Source organism: Lissotriton vulgaris, chromosome 4_1 (genome assembly GCF_964263255.1).
Source record: "Lissotriton vulgaris chromosome 4_1, aLisVul1.2, whole genome shotgun sequence".
In the NCBI taxonomy this organism is placed as follows: domain Eukaryota; kingdom Metazoa; phylum Chordata; class Amphibia; order Caudata; family Salamandridae; genus Lissotriton; species Lissotriton vulgaris.
This window is the reverse complement of record NC_141691.1, coordinates 1,105,062,661-1,105,077,519: the sequence shown is the minus strand read 5'-3', so window position 1 is coordinate 1,105,077,519 and position 14,859 is coordinate 1,105,062,661.

Sequence of the window (14,859 nt, the reverse complement as noted above, 5' to 3'; positions counted from 1 at the left end):
CTTTTTCATCATGTATTCTGCTTACCTATGGCTGAAAGCAACTCAAAATTGACTTGCGAAGTTGGTATTTTCTAAAAGGTTCAGTTAAATTGTTGAGGGAAATCTGTATTTATAGATGAAAAGAAATTTAAATGAAAAAGACTATTAATAATCTGATTAAATTTGAAGCAATGGGGGAAAGAAAAATTTATTTGTATTTTAAACCAAAATTTCTAAATACCTACTTTCTATTTAGTTTTCATCTGTCATGCAGCATTGGTCTATTTGTTCTTTATTTTTGATGCAGCACTTAGATTCAAGCGTAATTATTCGATAAACCTTGAAAGATATATAGAGAAATAGGAGGGATGTTTTTTATAGTTAAACAAGCTGTTACATTTCTTCATTTCTCTGCTTTGTATTGATTTAGTTAGTTATTAAACTAGTTTACCTGATAAGTAAAAACAATATAACGCCGCCTCCACAGGATAAAGTGATTCAAAATGGGTTAAAAAAGGCGTCCCTCGGTTGCACCTATATTGGAATTATATTTGAAAGGTACGCTTTAATATTTAGATTTATGAAAGATTACAGCGTTTAAAAAACATGCTACTTCTAAATATGTGTCGTACTATTCTTACCTAAAATATTTAGTTTCACGTTTACTGCTGGCAACGGAAGGAATGCTTTTCGAGTTGTTTATTTTAAATCCGATAGCAGCGTTGTTCTGCTTATGATCCAAAACACGGGGCAGTGCTAGATTGAACACAGAAATAAATGAAGTTTAATTAAAATCTCTATTAGCATTGCGGTTTTGCCGTCTAAACACTTATCCTGAAATCTAGGACGCGTGTGCGTACCTCATGAGCAGAAACGCTTCTGATGCGCCGTCTTGATATTGACAGACGCTGTGCCGGCTGAAAGTGTTCTCGCTTTATCTTGCAGTTAGTAAACACTGCGGCGTGGGTCTTCGGATTCTTTCTGCGACCCAACGGTGAAAAAAAGGGGAATTAATTAAATAGAGACTAGGTTTTATACGGCAAGGCAGTATCTCTGTCTATCGGTCACTTTCACTTACCGATGCTTTCACGGATAGTAGCGCGTGAAGGCGGTGATCTCTGTGGAACGGGTCTCCGAGGTGCAACAGATTAACTGATGGTTCCCGCGCCTTTTTATGGCCGGTGCAGCCAATTAGCATAGATTTACCAGGGTGGTTAGGCGCAAGGAAAGACTATGAAAGTCGGAGTTTGTGATTAAAGCGGCAAAACATATCTTGAATTAATAATGCAGACTGACTTAAATGTGAGGCTGAATTGTTTTTTCACGTGAGTGAAAAGATTATCTGAATAAAAAATAGGACGGAAAAAATTAATTAAAAAACGAATCGATTGTTATTTTCCCCCAAAAGCAGCTATGTATACAGCATTGGGAATGCAGTTGTTAATTCAAACAATTGCATTCTCCCACGGTATTTCGCTGTTTAATCCTTCACGGAAGGTATTCAATGAGAAAATCCAAAAGACCTCACGTTTCTTTCTGATGGCTTCACCTCCTTTGTCATCAGGTACATTTATCTTCTCTAGTATGCGCCATGTGAAGTCATTCGGACCATGTGTATGATCTAGGAAATGTTTTACAAGTGGCGCTGCTAGTTTCTTTGTTCTCACTGCAGAACGATGTTCAGACAATCTTGTCTGGATTGCTCGTGATGTCTCACCAACATATCCAAGTTGGCATGGGCATTTTAAGAAATATATCACATTTGCAGTTTTACAGTTGGACATATTTCTGGCAGTTGCTGTATAGCCATTGTGAGTAAAAGACGCTCCTTTATTAATACTGTCACAGGACTTACAGCTGGAGCAGGGAAAGGTGCCTATAAGTGGATGGTCTCCAGTCAAGGTTTTCTGTAGAAAGGTATTTGGATCTAATGGATTCTTTATTCTGGAGCGCACAATGTAATCTTTTATATTTTTGTTACGCTTGTGCGCGAAGACTGGTTTATCTAATTTCTCTGTGCCATTGCTGTTCAAAATATGCCAGGATGAGTTGATCACTTGTTTTATTTTTGCATCAACCGTCGAATGACGCGTGATGCACACCAATTTGTTAGTGTTTTCTTTTGGCTTGCCTCTTAAGAGAGCGTCTCTGTCATAGTAACGTGCTCTCTTATAAGATTCCCTCACTAGCCTGTGCGGGTAACCTCTTTCCAAAAATTTCTTTTTCATTTCAGCAGCTTGAGTATCGAAATCTTGAAGATTTGTACAGTTCCTTCTCACTCGTAGGAATTGGGAGAACGGTATACTTTGTTTTTGGTTCCTAGGGTGGAAACTGCGAAAATGGAGCAGCGTATTCCTCGCTGTAGGTTTCACATATAGATCCACCTTCAGTTTACCTTCCTCATGGAAAATCCATATATCCAAGAATTCCAGTTTGTTGGAACTTGTATGTGAAGAAAATTTTAAGTTATGGTCACATGCATTGAGCCAAGCCAGAAATTCCTCCAAAGTCTGCCTCCCATCGGTCCAGACAAAAAAGATGTTGTCTATGTATCTAGACCAATGGGAGACAGACTCGTAGAAGGGCGCTATTTCGTTGTAAATATGGCGAGCTTCAAAGGCGGCCATATAGATGTTAGCCACAGAGGGTGCTACTGAAGCCCCCATGCTGACGCCTTTAATTTGGCGAAAAAGTTTCTGTCCAAATTCAAAAACATTTTCTGTTAGTACCATTTGAAGGCATTGCAGTAGGAAGATTTTAGGACATGGTAAATCATACAGATCAATGAACCATTCAACAGCTTTTATTGCCTCATTTAAAGGGATATTGCTGTAAAGAGACTCGACGTCTAATGTCACCAATATGTCTCTTGATGGATCAAAAGCGATATTTTCCACTTTGTTTATCATGGCACTGGTATCTTTTATATAAGATGGTATGTTTGGTATAAAGGGACAAAGGAAAGAATCGACGTATTTGGAAAGGGCCTCAGTTGGTGTACCTATGGTGGACACAATGGGCCTATAGGGAGGGTTTTTCTCATCCTTGTGGATTTTTGGGAGGCCGTAGATACAGGCAGTTTTGCCTGCATTACTATTTAAAAAGTTAAATTCTTTATTATTTATGTCACCATTTTCTAAAGCTGCTGAAGTAATTGCATGTATATCTTTGATCACTTTATTTATTGGATTATGTTTCTCCGGTATATAAAAAGATCGGTCTTCCAGCATATTTAACATGTTCTTTTGGTAGTCTGAAGAATCTATAACGGCTATTCCTCCTCCCTTATCACAACTTTTAATCGTGATTGAGGTATTGGAGCCGAGGTCATGTAGTGCTTCATGTTCGAGTTTGTCAATGTTATATAGTGGCTTAGGAATGAAGCGGATAGTCCTTTCTAGCTTTTTTAACACCACTAACTCGAAGGCTGCTACCTCCGGGCCGACTTGCTCAAGTGAGGGACTGAAAGTTGATGGTAATTTCAGGGTTGCAGGTACTAATGATTGTGAATCTGTTGGTACTAGTTGGAAATATTTCTTAAGTCTAATTTTACGGAAGAAAGATATTATATCGCTATAAAGTTCGAACACATTAGTGCCACAATGGGGCACAAAGGATAATCCTTTGGAGAGAAGACTAATGCTTGATTCTTTCAGACTAGAAGTGGACCAATTAAATATTGGAATTACATTCCTGCTTTCCAATATTGTCTGCTCCTTGTCTCCCGAATGAATTGAGGTTCTTCTTGTTGGTATTGATTCTGGGGATCTTGTTGGTAATGGTGTTGCGGTTTGTAGCCCCCTCGGCTTTGTGGCTGGAACCTCACTCGAGGACGGCCGCGGTTCCCCCCGCGGTTCCCTAAAAAAGGAGTCTGAGCCTGGTTGCGCTTGGCCTGGACAGAATTATAATTCCCATCAGATTCATAAAATGCGTCATCTAACTCTCCACCTGACTCTGAAGAAACTGAAAAGTTATTTACTCTCTTTTGTTGATTCCTATTAGTGTCTATATATTGATTTTGCTTATAAAAATCCGGTTTAAGATATGGATAAGCTAATTCTAACGAGTAAAATCTCTTTTCTTTTACGAGCTTGTCATTTTTTCGCTTCTCTAAATAGTTAGCAAAGGATTCTATTTCTTTATTAGCATCCTCCAGTTTTTTAAGGGCTTCTTCAGCGGTGCTTTGTTGTTTATTTGCTTCTTCTAAGGTTGCTATTTCCTTTTTAAGATCTGCTGTTAATTCTTTAGCTGTTTCTACTATGAGCATCATCAGATCTCGCGAGCATCGGCTCGCGATCATGCTCCATTTTTCTATAAACGCACGATGGTGCACAAATAAGCCTGGGATATTTCTTACCCGTAAGCCCATGGGGATTATGCCTGATTTTAAGTACGCTAACATAAATTCTCCATGGGCTTCCATTCTTCTTAATTTCTTTTTTAGATCTATCAACTTATTATAGTCATCGCGCCCTCTCTGAGTATCAGCAGAGGAGTTTGTCGCATTAGAGAAGGTGTTTGATGTGCCCACCATCAATGCGAATTCTTCATCGGAGAAGCCAAATGTTTTAATTTGTGCCATCTCCGGATTTTATGATGATAGCGAATACCAGATAAAATAGTGAGTAAATGAGAAGAATAGATAAATGTGAGAAGAAAGATTCAGTGCTATATACTTGGAAGCGATAATGTGTCATAATGTGACAGGAGGCTATAATAACAGCCTCCTGTCACATAACAGAGGATAGAATGCAGGGGACGTTTATTGAAAAGTGTATCTTTGTTCCTATATAACATCATGTACCCTTACTTAGATCTGTTTGAATAAGCAACAGCAGTATGTTTAAAGCAAATTATGTAGCTCCCATGCTTCTGCTCATCATCTTATCAATTCAGATGTAACGTAACATATACCAACATTATGTTTGTAAATCATGTACCTTGCATACGTCTCTTTATCATCTGCTTGCGGACTATTATGTTCGAGTGCTACAGTAGAGGCTACTATCAAACCTGGCTCTCATCTTAAGGGCGTTTATTTATTTTTGCTTGAAACAACAGGACAAAAACTTCCTTATATTCCGCACAGTTTCCATAGTTTTTAATTGTACTATATAGGATGTAATGATTTAATAAATGTAATAGGAAATAATTTTAGCCTCATTTATATACTAAAACATGTTTTTATCTTTAGGGAGTGTTTTAAGTCTTGATAAAGGCGCTGGACGCCGAAACGCGTTGACATTCAACTTGATACACCACCTTTCTGGAATCTGCAAAAGAAATCTATATGTGTTTTTTATTACGTTTTCTTGTTTATGAACTGTAATCTTACTTTGTATTGAAATATATGCATTTTTATATTGTCTTTGTTTAAAAATAAAATCTATTTAGTATATATAAGTATTATAATCTTTTATTGGAAACTGTTACTTCCCTTCCCCCCCCACACTTTCCCAGTTTTTTGTCCTGTAACCATTGCGAAGGAAATCTAAGACTTCCGCCTAGGTTGTTTTTTCCATTGTAGGTTCCATCGATTGCACCCATGTAGGTCTGGTGGCGCCACAGGCCACTGAGCATATTTTTAGGAATCGGAAACATTATCATTCTATAAATGTGCAGGTGGTGTGCCTTGCAGACATGACGATTTCGCAGGTGTGTGTAAAATTCCCCGGCTCTGCCCATGATTCCTACGTCATGAGGAACAGCATGGTGCCCTGTATGATGGCTAACCTGCATCCTGATCGTGCTTGCATTTTGGGTAAGTATGACCTGTGATATGGCGTGAGGTGTGTTTGTGAAATGATGCACTCAGCCTATGCGACATTGCAATGTGTGTTTTTATTTACTAGGTGACTTAGCATATCCCAGTCGACCCTGGTTGCTGAGTCCAGTGCGAAATCCCAGGACCCCAGCTGACGTCAGGTACAATGAGGCACATGGCAGGACCCGGCCGACGTGTCATTGAGCGGACTTTTGGGCTACTCAAGTCAAGATTCTGCTGCCTTGTCCGGACTGGAGCAGCACTGGCATACTCGTCTGGGAAGGTCTGCAAGATCGTTGTGGCATGCTGTATGCTGCACAATTTGGCCATTCACAAGCGGATTCCCCTGCTCATGGATGATGGAGAGGAACCAAGGCCCGCACCTGCCCAAGGACCTGAGTCCAGTGATGAGGACAGTGGAGAGGAGGGAGGAGTTGACATTCGTCAACAGCTCATCAACCGCTACTTCACTTGAAGGTGTGTACAGATGTTTAACTTGTACATTATCTGTTGTGGTGATTGTTGTTGTGCAGGGCTATCTGCAGATGGTAGACACAGGCACACGTTCAGTCACCTGTGTGTGGTAAATGTGAAATTGACGTTCCAGATGGGGACATATGCTTGACTCTATTTGTACACACCTGCAGCCCATTGTCTTGTATGCCAGTAGTTTCTTGTGTATGTTGTGTGTAGTGTGCTGTCTGTGAAGTCACAATGACACCAGTGACTGTTGTTCTGTTGTGTCTCCCTAGGTGCTTCAGAATGATCCTGCCCTACATACTGTACATCTTTTGGACACATCATGGACATTGTCAACACTGTAAATATTGCACTAAAAACGATACTGCACAAAATCTGGTGCGTCAGGTATTTTATTTGGAAAGTGGACATGTGATTTGTGCGGGAATATTTACATGAAGGTGGGGAATGATCAGTGAGTTGACAGTCATGGTAGATGAGATGCAAGAGTAGACACTACATGGATGTGGTGACCCAGTCCAACAGACAAGTGCCATTGCGAAGGAAATCTGGGGAAGGACAGTCCAAACAATCAATGCAGTGGGGAAGAGGATTGCCATCAGGGCTGGCTCCGTGACTGGCTTGTGGCAGGTGCTTTGCCTCCAGAGACTCCCAGGCTCTTCTTTGGACGTCCCTGTGAGAAGTTGGCCTGATATATGATGTCTCCAATTCTGGGGGCACCTTGTATCAGTCCAAACAATCCCTTATGGTGATGGTTGTAAGTCAACCTTATAAACAAGCTATCCTAAGGGTAGCATGGACTAAGCAGCCTTAAAGGCTTAACTAAAGAGGGCATGTGAAGCAAGCTGTTTTACCAATCACAATCCTGTTATATCAAATGAAAGGACACCACACCAGTTATATATTATAAAAATATATGTATTTATTACTAGAATAATCCTCTGTACTCTTTATGAGTGCAGAGGCACAAGCGTTTAAACAAAAGCACAGTTAAACATATAAAAGTTGCACAATTATGATGAGGCCCAGGGGCCACTCAAACCATATATTAAAAAAGTGGTATAAGTATCACTAATTGAACAGTGGTCAGGCCTAGGGCCTGGGGAATCACTGGGAGCAATCAGGACTAGCAATGCTGAAGTCGGGAAAAGCCCGCGGGATTCGGGTGCAGCGCTGAAAGCACACACATGCACCAATGCAAAGTCAATGGTGCGTAAAAGTTATCGAGTTACTGTTTTAAGAGTCTTCCGACTGACCCAGAAGGACAAGACTTTAGACCTAGGCACTAGAGGTGTATACCAATACAGGAGCACCGGCGTTCGAGAGTTACCTCACCCACAGGAAGCGGGTGCACAGGTGCAAAGTCGTGTCGGCTTTCGTCGTGTGGATCTATGGAGCCTGGAGATGATGATGCTGCAGGCGGCCATAAGAGAAGTGTCCGGTGCGATCCAAGGGCGGATCGACGCTGAAGGGTACCTGAAAGCAGAGGGGACAGAGTCTGGGTCACTCAGCAGTGACCAGGGTGGAACCAGGAAGGAACCAGGCAATGTTGGGCGCAATCAGGTGGTTGTCGAGAAGCTTGTCTCCGCTGCCACGTTGACTCTGGAGCACAGAGGATATCCAGGAGTGGACCACGAGCTGTCCCACAAAGGCTCTCACTGTCGGCGTTGTCGGCTTCCGGATTGGAGCAAACAAACCTTGGCAAGCGCAACCCACGCAGGACTCAAAGATCGCTTCTTACTCGGACCAGGAGGGTCAGAGCGGGTGCTCCTTTTCAGGAGAGCGAGGGCCAGTCCAGAGCAACCGGACTGGCAGAGCATATTCAAAGGTTCCTCGGTACTGGGGCCGCTAGCCAACGGGCAAGCGACCGGACCAATGCATTGAGCAGCAAAATGCAGAAGGGCCCCATGCAGCACTCGGAGAGTATGGAGGGGGTAGCTTTGGTGCAAAAGCTGCTCAGGGCTGGGGCTACTCAGACCCCAATGCACAGCATCAAGGAAGCCTCAGGAGCTTCATGGTCAGCACCTCGTGGTTTTTCCAAGATGGCCGGCCCCACGCTTCAGGTCGCCTCCACGGGTCTCAGATTCGCTGGGACTGTGGATCGGGCTGTTGGAAGGCAGGAACGCTGGGTCTTGTTCATCTCTGTTGCTCGAGTTCACACGGGAACTGCAACAAAGCAAAAGGTGAGGTGCTGGATGGTGCCTGTTTGCACAGGGTGGTCACTCCTAGACCACAAGGGAGATTCTTCAGCCTTCTACGTCGAGTAGGATGTCGAAGGGTCCAGAGTTTCATTTCATAAGTTTCAGTCAGGATAATCTGATGTGCGTTGGCACTGCTCCCACTCTTATACCAATCTAGTGGGCTGAATTACCTGCTAGGTCCCTCCTATGGGTGGGACCCAGGAAGGGGGTAGTTACACCCCTTTCCCTTTGTCAGGGTCGCGCTGGGACTGGGGCTGGCGAGAACCAGAACCGGTTTGACCGGATTATGCAAGGGGAAGCCTTGTGCTCCCCAGGCAGTGTCTAGTTTCTTTCAGCCCTGCCTGCCCCAATACACTATCTCCTGTCTGGGGTGGTGTAGCACCTCCCCGCGACAGGAAACCCTTTGTCCAGGCCTCCTCTGCCAAGTTTCGGTCAGCAGCAGGAGGTCAGACTTGTGTCGGTGGCAGCAGCATCCATTTTGTGATGCTGAGGCTCTGGTTAGAACTAACCACGTTTTAGCAAAGTAACATGTCTTCTCCCTCTAGAAAGGTGGAATGCTACCCCGTCACCAGGACTGGCGAGGGGGTAGTATTCCAAATCGTATGACACCTTACACGACATGTTTTGATAAAGCCAAACCAAAGTTAGCACATAACCGCAATGGATTATATTGCACTTAAGAGTATATGGTATGGCAATATCCCGAAACAGCTGAGGGAGTTGGTCCCGACAGCTGTAGACAGGCTCAGCTCATGCTAGAGCACCATCTCACATAAAACCAAGCACTCTGCCTCCAGGATTGTTAAGGCCTGCCATAGGAGTGACTTATAGGTACATATGTGTCCAGATATAGGTTTAGATATAGGTATACTATATCTAAGCAAGGGGTGATTACACCACCTTGCCCCAGCTGAGTGATCAGCCAGTTGTGTCAATTTAAGGTCCAGCCAGGGGTGGCAAAAGATATGCTGTAGCCCCTGGTAGGTCTTGGATGCACCTATGCCCTGGGCACCTATAGTGCACTGTATAGGGACAGATAAGGTGTCCAGTACCAGATTGGTTATGCAACTAAGGTGCATGGAGTCCATTTTACTGAGAGGGCAGATAGCCTGGGGCCCTGATTAGCAGGGAACCAGGCCAACTAAGTCGAAAACCAGCTAAACACAAGGCAAAAAGTCTGGGGTAACCATAGTCAGGAAGCCACATTCCTACAGTCCACTTTATCTTTTTGGCGGTGGGGGGCATGCTGAATGGCAGCGGGGTCAGAGGACTTGCCCCTCTCTGTTGGCGCAGGGGAGGATGGTGCACTGTCATCCTGCGTCCGACTGGCCACTTTGTCCCTTGACCTGTTTATATGCACCGATGACTCGGGTGAAGTGTTCCAGGGATGGTGTGCCAACCTCCTGATGTCTGGGGGGACCCTGTCCCTATCACCTGCCCTGCTGCCACGGACCTGTTGCCTCACCATGGTGTCTCCTCGCATACTCTCCCTGTCCTCCACAGTTGGTGGTGTGTCCTGGTCATCCCCTTGGACAGGGAGGGTGCTGGTGGTGGTGGTGTCCGAGGTGGCAGCGGTGGAGGCACAGGCTGTGACTGCAGGGGTCTGCTGTGCAGTTGTTGGTGCAGCAGGCGTGGTGGTGGTAAGGATGGGGTCCTGTGCCCGGTTGGCCCTTGGCACACCAGATGGGCCGGGCTGGAGGTCATCGTCCAAACTGTCCTGGGAGTCTACATCCGAGAGTCCATGTACTGGGGGTGGAGACTGGCTCTGCTGGTTGATGTTGTCCGCAGCAGCAAGATCTTCATCACCTGTGGATTAGATGGAAAATGGTCAGTGTTGGGCGATGTGTAGGGATTCTGTTAGCTGCATGTCATCTGCTGTCTGTACACTACACAATTGAGACAACTTTTGTATTCTTGTTACAAGCAATACTGACTGTTATTACATGGTGCATGCCAACATCATGAACTCATACATGTCCTGTGTCAATGCATTGCATGCAATAGGTGCCCTGTGCAGTGTTGCAGGTCTCCCAGACAGAAACAGCTAGAGCTGTGAGGATGGCTGCCTACCTGTTAGGTGAGGTGGACAGTGCATTGGCTGGCACATGCTCCAGGGTAGGTGATGGTTTCCATGATGCTGAAGTGTGGGACAGGGGCATGCTGGGAGGAGTGATACAGGCCTCCCACCCCCACACAGCCCTCCAATACAATATGGCTGGCTACCTGTGAGTCTGTTTGATGAACAGTGCATTGGCAGACACATGCTCCAGGGTGGGTGAGGCCTCCATGCTGCTGGAGTGTGGGACAGGGAGCATGCTGGGAGTAGTGATACAGGCCTCCCACCCCCACACAGTCCTCCAATACAAGATGGCTGGCTACCTGTGAGTCTGTTTGATGAACAGTGCATTGGCAGACACATGCTCAAGGGTGGGTGAGGCCTCCATGCTGCTGGAGTGTGGGACAGGAGGCATGCTGGGAGTAGTGATACAGGCCTCCCACCCCCACACATTCCTCCAATACAAGATGGCTACCTACCTGTTAGATGAGGGTGGACAGTGCAATGGCTGACACATGCTCCAGGGTGGGTGAGGCCTCCATGCTCCTGGAGTGTGGGACAGGGGGCATGCTGGGAGTAGTGATACATGCCTCCCACCCCACACAGTATTCCAATACAAGATGGCTACCTACCTGTTAGGTAAGGGTGGACAGTGCATTGGCTGACACATGCTCCAGGGTGGGTGAAGCCTCCATGCTGCTGGAGTGTGAAACAGGGGGCATGCTGGGGAGAGATACAGGCCTCCCACCCCCACACAGTCCTCCAATACAAGATGGCTACCTACCTGTTAGGTGAGGGTGGACAGTGCAATGGCTGACACATGCTCCAGGGTGGGCGAGGCCTCCATGCTGCTGGAGTGTGGGACAGGGGGCATGCTGAGAGTAGCGATACAGGCCTCCCACCCCCACACATTCCTCCAATACAAGATGGCTGGCTACCTGTGAGTCTGTTGGATGAAGAGTGCATTGGAAGACACATGCTCCCGGGTGGTTGGGGCCTCCATGTTGCTGGAGTGTGGGACAGGGGGCATGCTGGGAGTAGTGATACAGGCCTCCCACCCCCACACAGTCCTCCAATACAAGATGGCTACCTACCTGTTAGGTGAGGGTGGACAGTGCAATGGCTGACACATGCTCCAGGGTGGGTGAGGCCTCCATGCTGCTGGAGTGTGGGACAGGGGGCATGCTGGGAGTAGTGATACATGCCTCCCACCCCCACACAGTACTCCAATACAAGATGGCTACCTACCTGTTAGGTGAGGGTGGACAGTGCATTGGCTGACACATGCTCCAGGGTGGGTGAAGCCTCCATGCTGCTGGAGTGTGAAACAGGGGGCATGCTGGGTAGAGATACAGGCCTCCCACCCCCACACAGTCCTCCAATACAAGATGGCTACCTACCTGTTAGGTGAGGGTGGACAGTGCAATGGCTAACACATGCTCCAGGGTGGGCGAGGCCTCCATGCTGCTGGAGTGTGGGACAGGGGGCATGCTGAGAGTAGTGATACAGGCCTCCCACCCCCACTCATTCCTCCAATACAAGATGGCTGGCTACCTGTGAGTCTGTTGGATGAAGAGTGCATTGGCAGACACATGCTCCAGGGTGGTTGGGGCCTCCATGTTGCTGGAGTGTGGGACAGGGGGCATACTGGGAGTAGTGATACAGGCCTCCCACCCCCACACAGTCCTCCAATACAAGATGGCTACCTACCTGTTAGGTGAGGGTGGACAGTGCAATGGCTGACACATGCTCCAGGGTGGGTGAGGCCTCCATGCTGCTGGAGTGTGGGGCAGGGGGGGAGTAGTGATACAGGCCTCCCACCCCCACACAGTCTTCCAATACAAGATGGCTACCTACGTGTTAGGTGAGGGTGGACAGTGCATTGGCTGACACATGCTCCAGGAGGGGTAAGGCCTCCATGCTGCTGGAATGTGGGACAGGGGGCATGCTGGGAGTAGTGATACAGGCCACCCACCACCACACAGTCCTTCAATACAAGATGGCTACCTACCTGTTAGGTGAGGGTGGAGGTGCAATGGCTGACACATGCTCCAGGGTGGGTGAGGCCTCCATGCTGCTGGAGTGTAAATAAGGGGCATGCTGGGAGTGGCAGTGCAGGCCTCCCTCCCCCAAACAGGCCTCACAGTGAAGATGGCTTGCTATATGTTAGGTGAGGGTGAACAGTGCAATCGTGTTTGGGTTGTGAAAGGAAGTACTTATCAGTGTGTTGTTTGGCATTTGTTTGTACTTACCAGCCTCCGTTCCCCCGGATAGTCCTGTGAGACTCTCAGGATGCAATATGGCAAGCACCTTCTCCTCCCATGGTGTGAATGTTTTCTGTGGGATGGGAGGGCCACTGCCAGTCACGTTCGCCAGCTCCCAGTTCTTGCTCCTCTTCTCTTTGACAACCCTCTTGAGATCATGCCACTGCTTCATGATCTCCTTCTTGGATCTTGGGGTGGTCCCTACTGCATTGACCCTTTCTACTACCCTTTCCCACATTTGTGTCCTTGTGGCTAATGGTGTCTGGGAAATGCTTCGGCATTTTACGGATGTTGAGGAAATTTCTTCCTCTACTCTCACTTAACCACAGGAAAACAGTTGTTCAGGCATTAATCGGTTCACGACTGGACTACGCAAACGCTCTCTTTTTGGGTCTTCCAAAATATCTTATGACCCGTTTGCAAGTTGTCCAGAACTCGGCAGCCCGTACCATCTTTGGACTCCCGAGGAGAGCTGGTGCCTCTGCCTTACTGAACACCCTTCATTGGCTACCCATCGCCAAGCGAATTACTTTCAAATGCCTGACTGTGGCCTTTAAGGCCCTTCATGGTATTGGCCCCAAGTATATCGGGAAACGTCTTTCCCGGTATGCACCGAGCAGGACTCTCAGGTCATCTGCTCTGTCTATGATGACTGTTCCTGTAATTCGTCGCGCACGATTGGGAGGTCGGTCTTTCCGCTATTTAACACCTAAAGTTTGGAACAACCTACCACTGTCCTTGAGACAGGCTCCCTGTCTTCTTGCCTTTAGAAAGGACCTGAAAACATGGCTTTTCATGAAATAGACCCTTTTCTTTCTCTGCTTTTTTCTGTTGTGTGACTGCCGTTTTTATGCTGTTATTCTTTGCTAAAGCGCCGGGATGCTCCCTGGAGTAGCCGTGCGCTATAAAAGAAATAAAGTAACATAACATAAAGTAACATAACATAACAGGTTACCAAACAGTTGTGGTTCCACTCTCACTATCTCATTGACCATGACTGTCAACTCATCCTCTGTGAATTTTGGCATTTTCTGTGCTGCCATGGTGGTTGGTGGTTGCAGTGTTTGTGGGTGCAGGGGTGGGTGTTGTGGGTTTGGTGTTGAGGTGTGAGATGTGTTGTGTGCTGGGGAGTTTTTGGTGCTGGTATGATGTTGGTGGTGGTGATGTGTGTATGCTGTGTTATTTTGCCTCTCCTCTCAGATCTGGTGAATGCCCTTCTCTTCTGGAGTGTTGCAAAGAATTGTGGTCAGTGAAGGACCTGTATTTATACTCAGCTGTGTGGGTGTGCCCAATTGGGCCTTTGCTGAGAGGTGTATTGTGGGTGTTGTCCTGAGAGTATGTTTTTTTTACATTGGTATGTGTTTTGTCTATTTGCGGGGCATTGGTACTTTGATTTGTGCTCAGTTAGGCATTGTTGCGGTGTTTTTGCTTCGCCCGCCATGTTTTTCATGTACCGTCCACGGCGGTGGCTATGCTGCAGCTCTTCTGCTGTCTCTCCCATTCACTGCAGTGTGTGACCGCGGCGGTCGGAAACAGCGGTTCGTACCACGGGACCATCGGGGAAATCCTAATTTCCCGTGCGGTGTACCTGCTATGCTTGCGGCGGGGTGTAGCTTTTCCACTGCTTTTCCGACCGCAGCGGTCGGTTTTTAGACGTAACCACACGCGCCGGACGGTTTTTGTTAGCCCGTTACCACCGCAGTTGGTCTTTTTTGGCGGTTGATCCTAATTTGACCGCTGGGTTATCCGCGGTACCGGCGGGTGGTTGTTTTCTGCCTCCATGGCGGTCGGGGTGCTTTTCCGCCCGCTATCCTAACGGGGCCCCTGGTGTGGGATTTTTTTGTGTGGTGTTTTCACTGTTTTAATAATAACAAATACATTACACATTGACTCTAAGTTAACCCTGAAAGCTCTTTACTAAGCTACCAGGAGGTTGAGCACAGGTTAATTTGGAGGTTTACTTGTGCCTTATCCTGACTAGGACTGTGACTGTTGCTTGACCAGAGCTCACACCACAGTCAGGTAGCCAGTAACCGAATTTCTAACACTATGCAATTGACCTTTAGTTGTTAAAGTGTTTTGTATAAATCATTCTGCATTACAGACTAAGGTAAA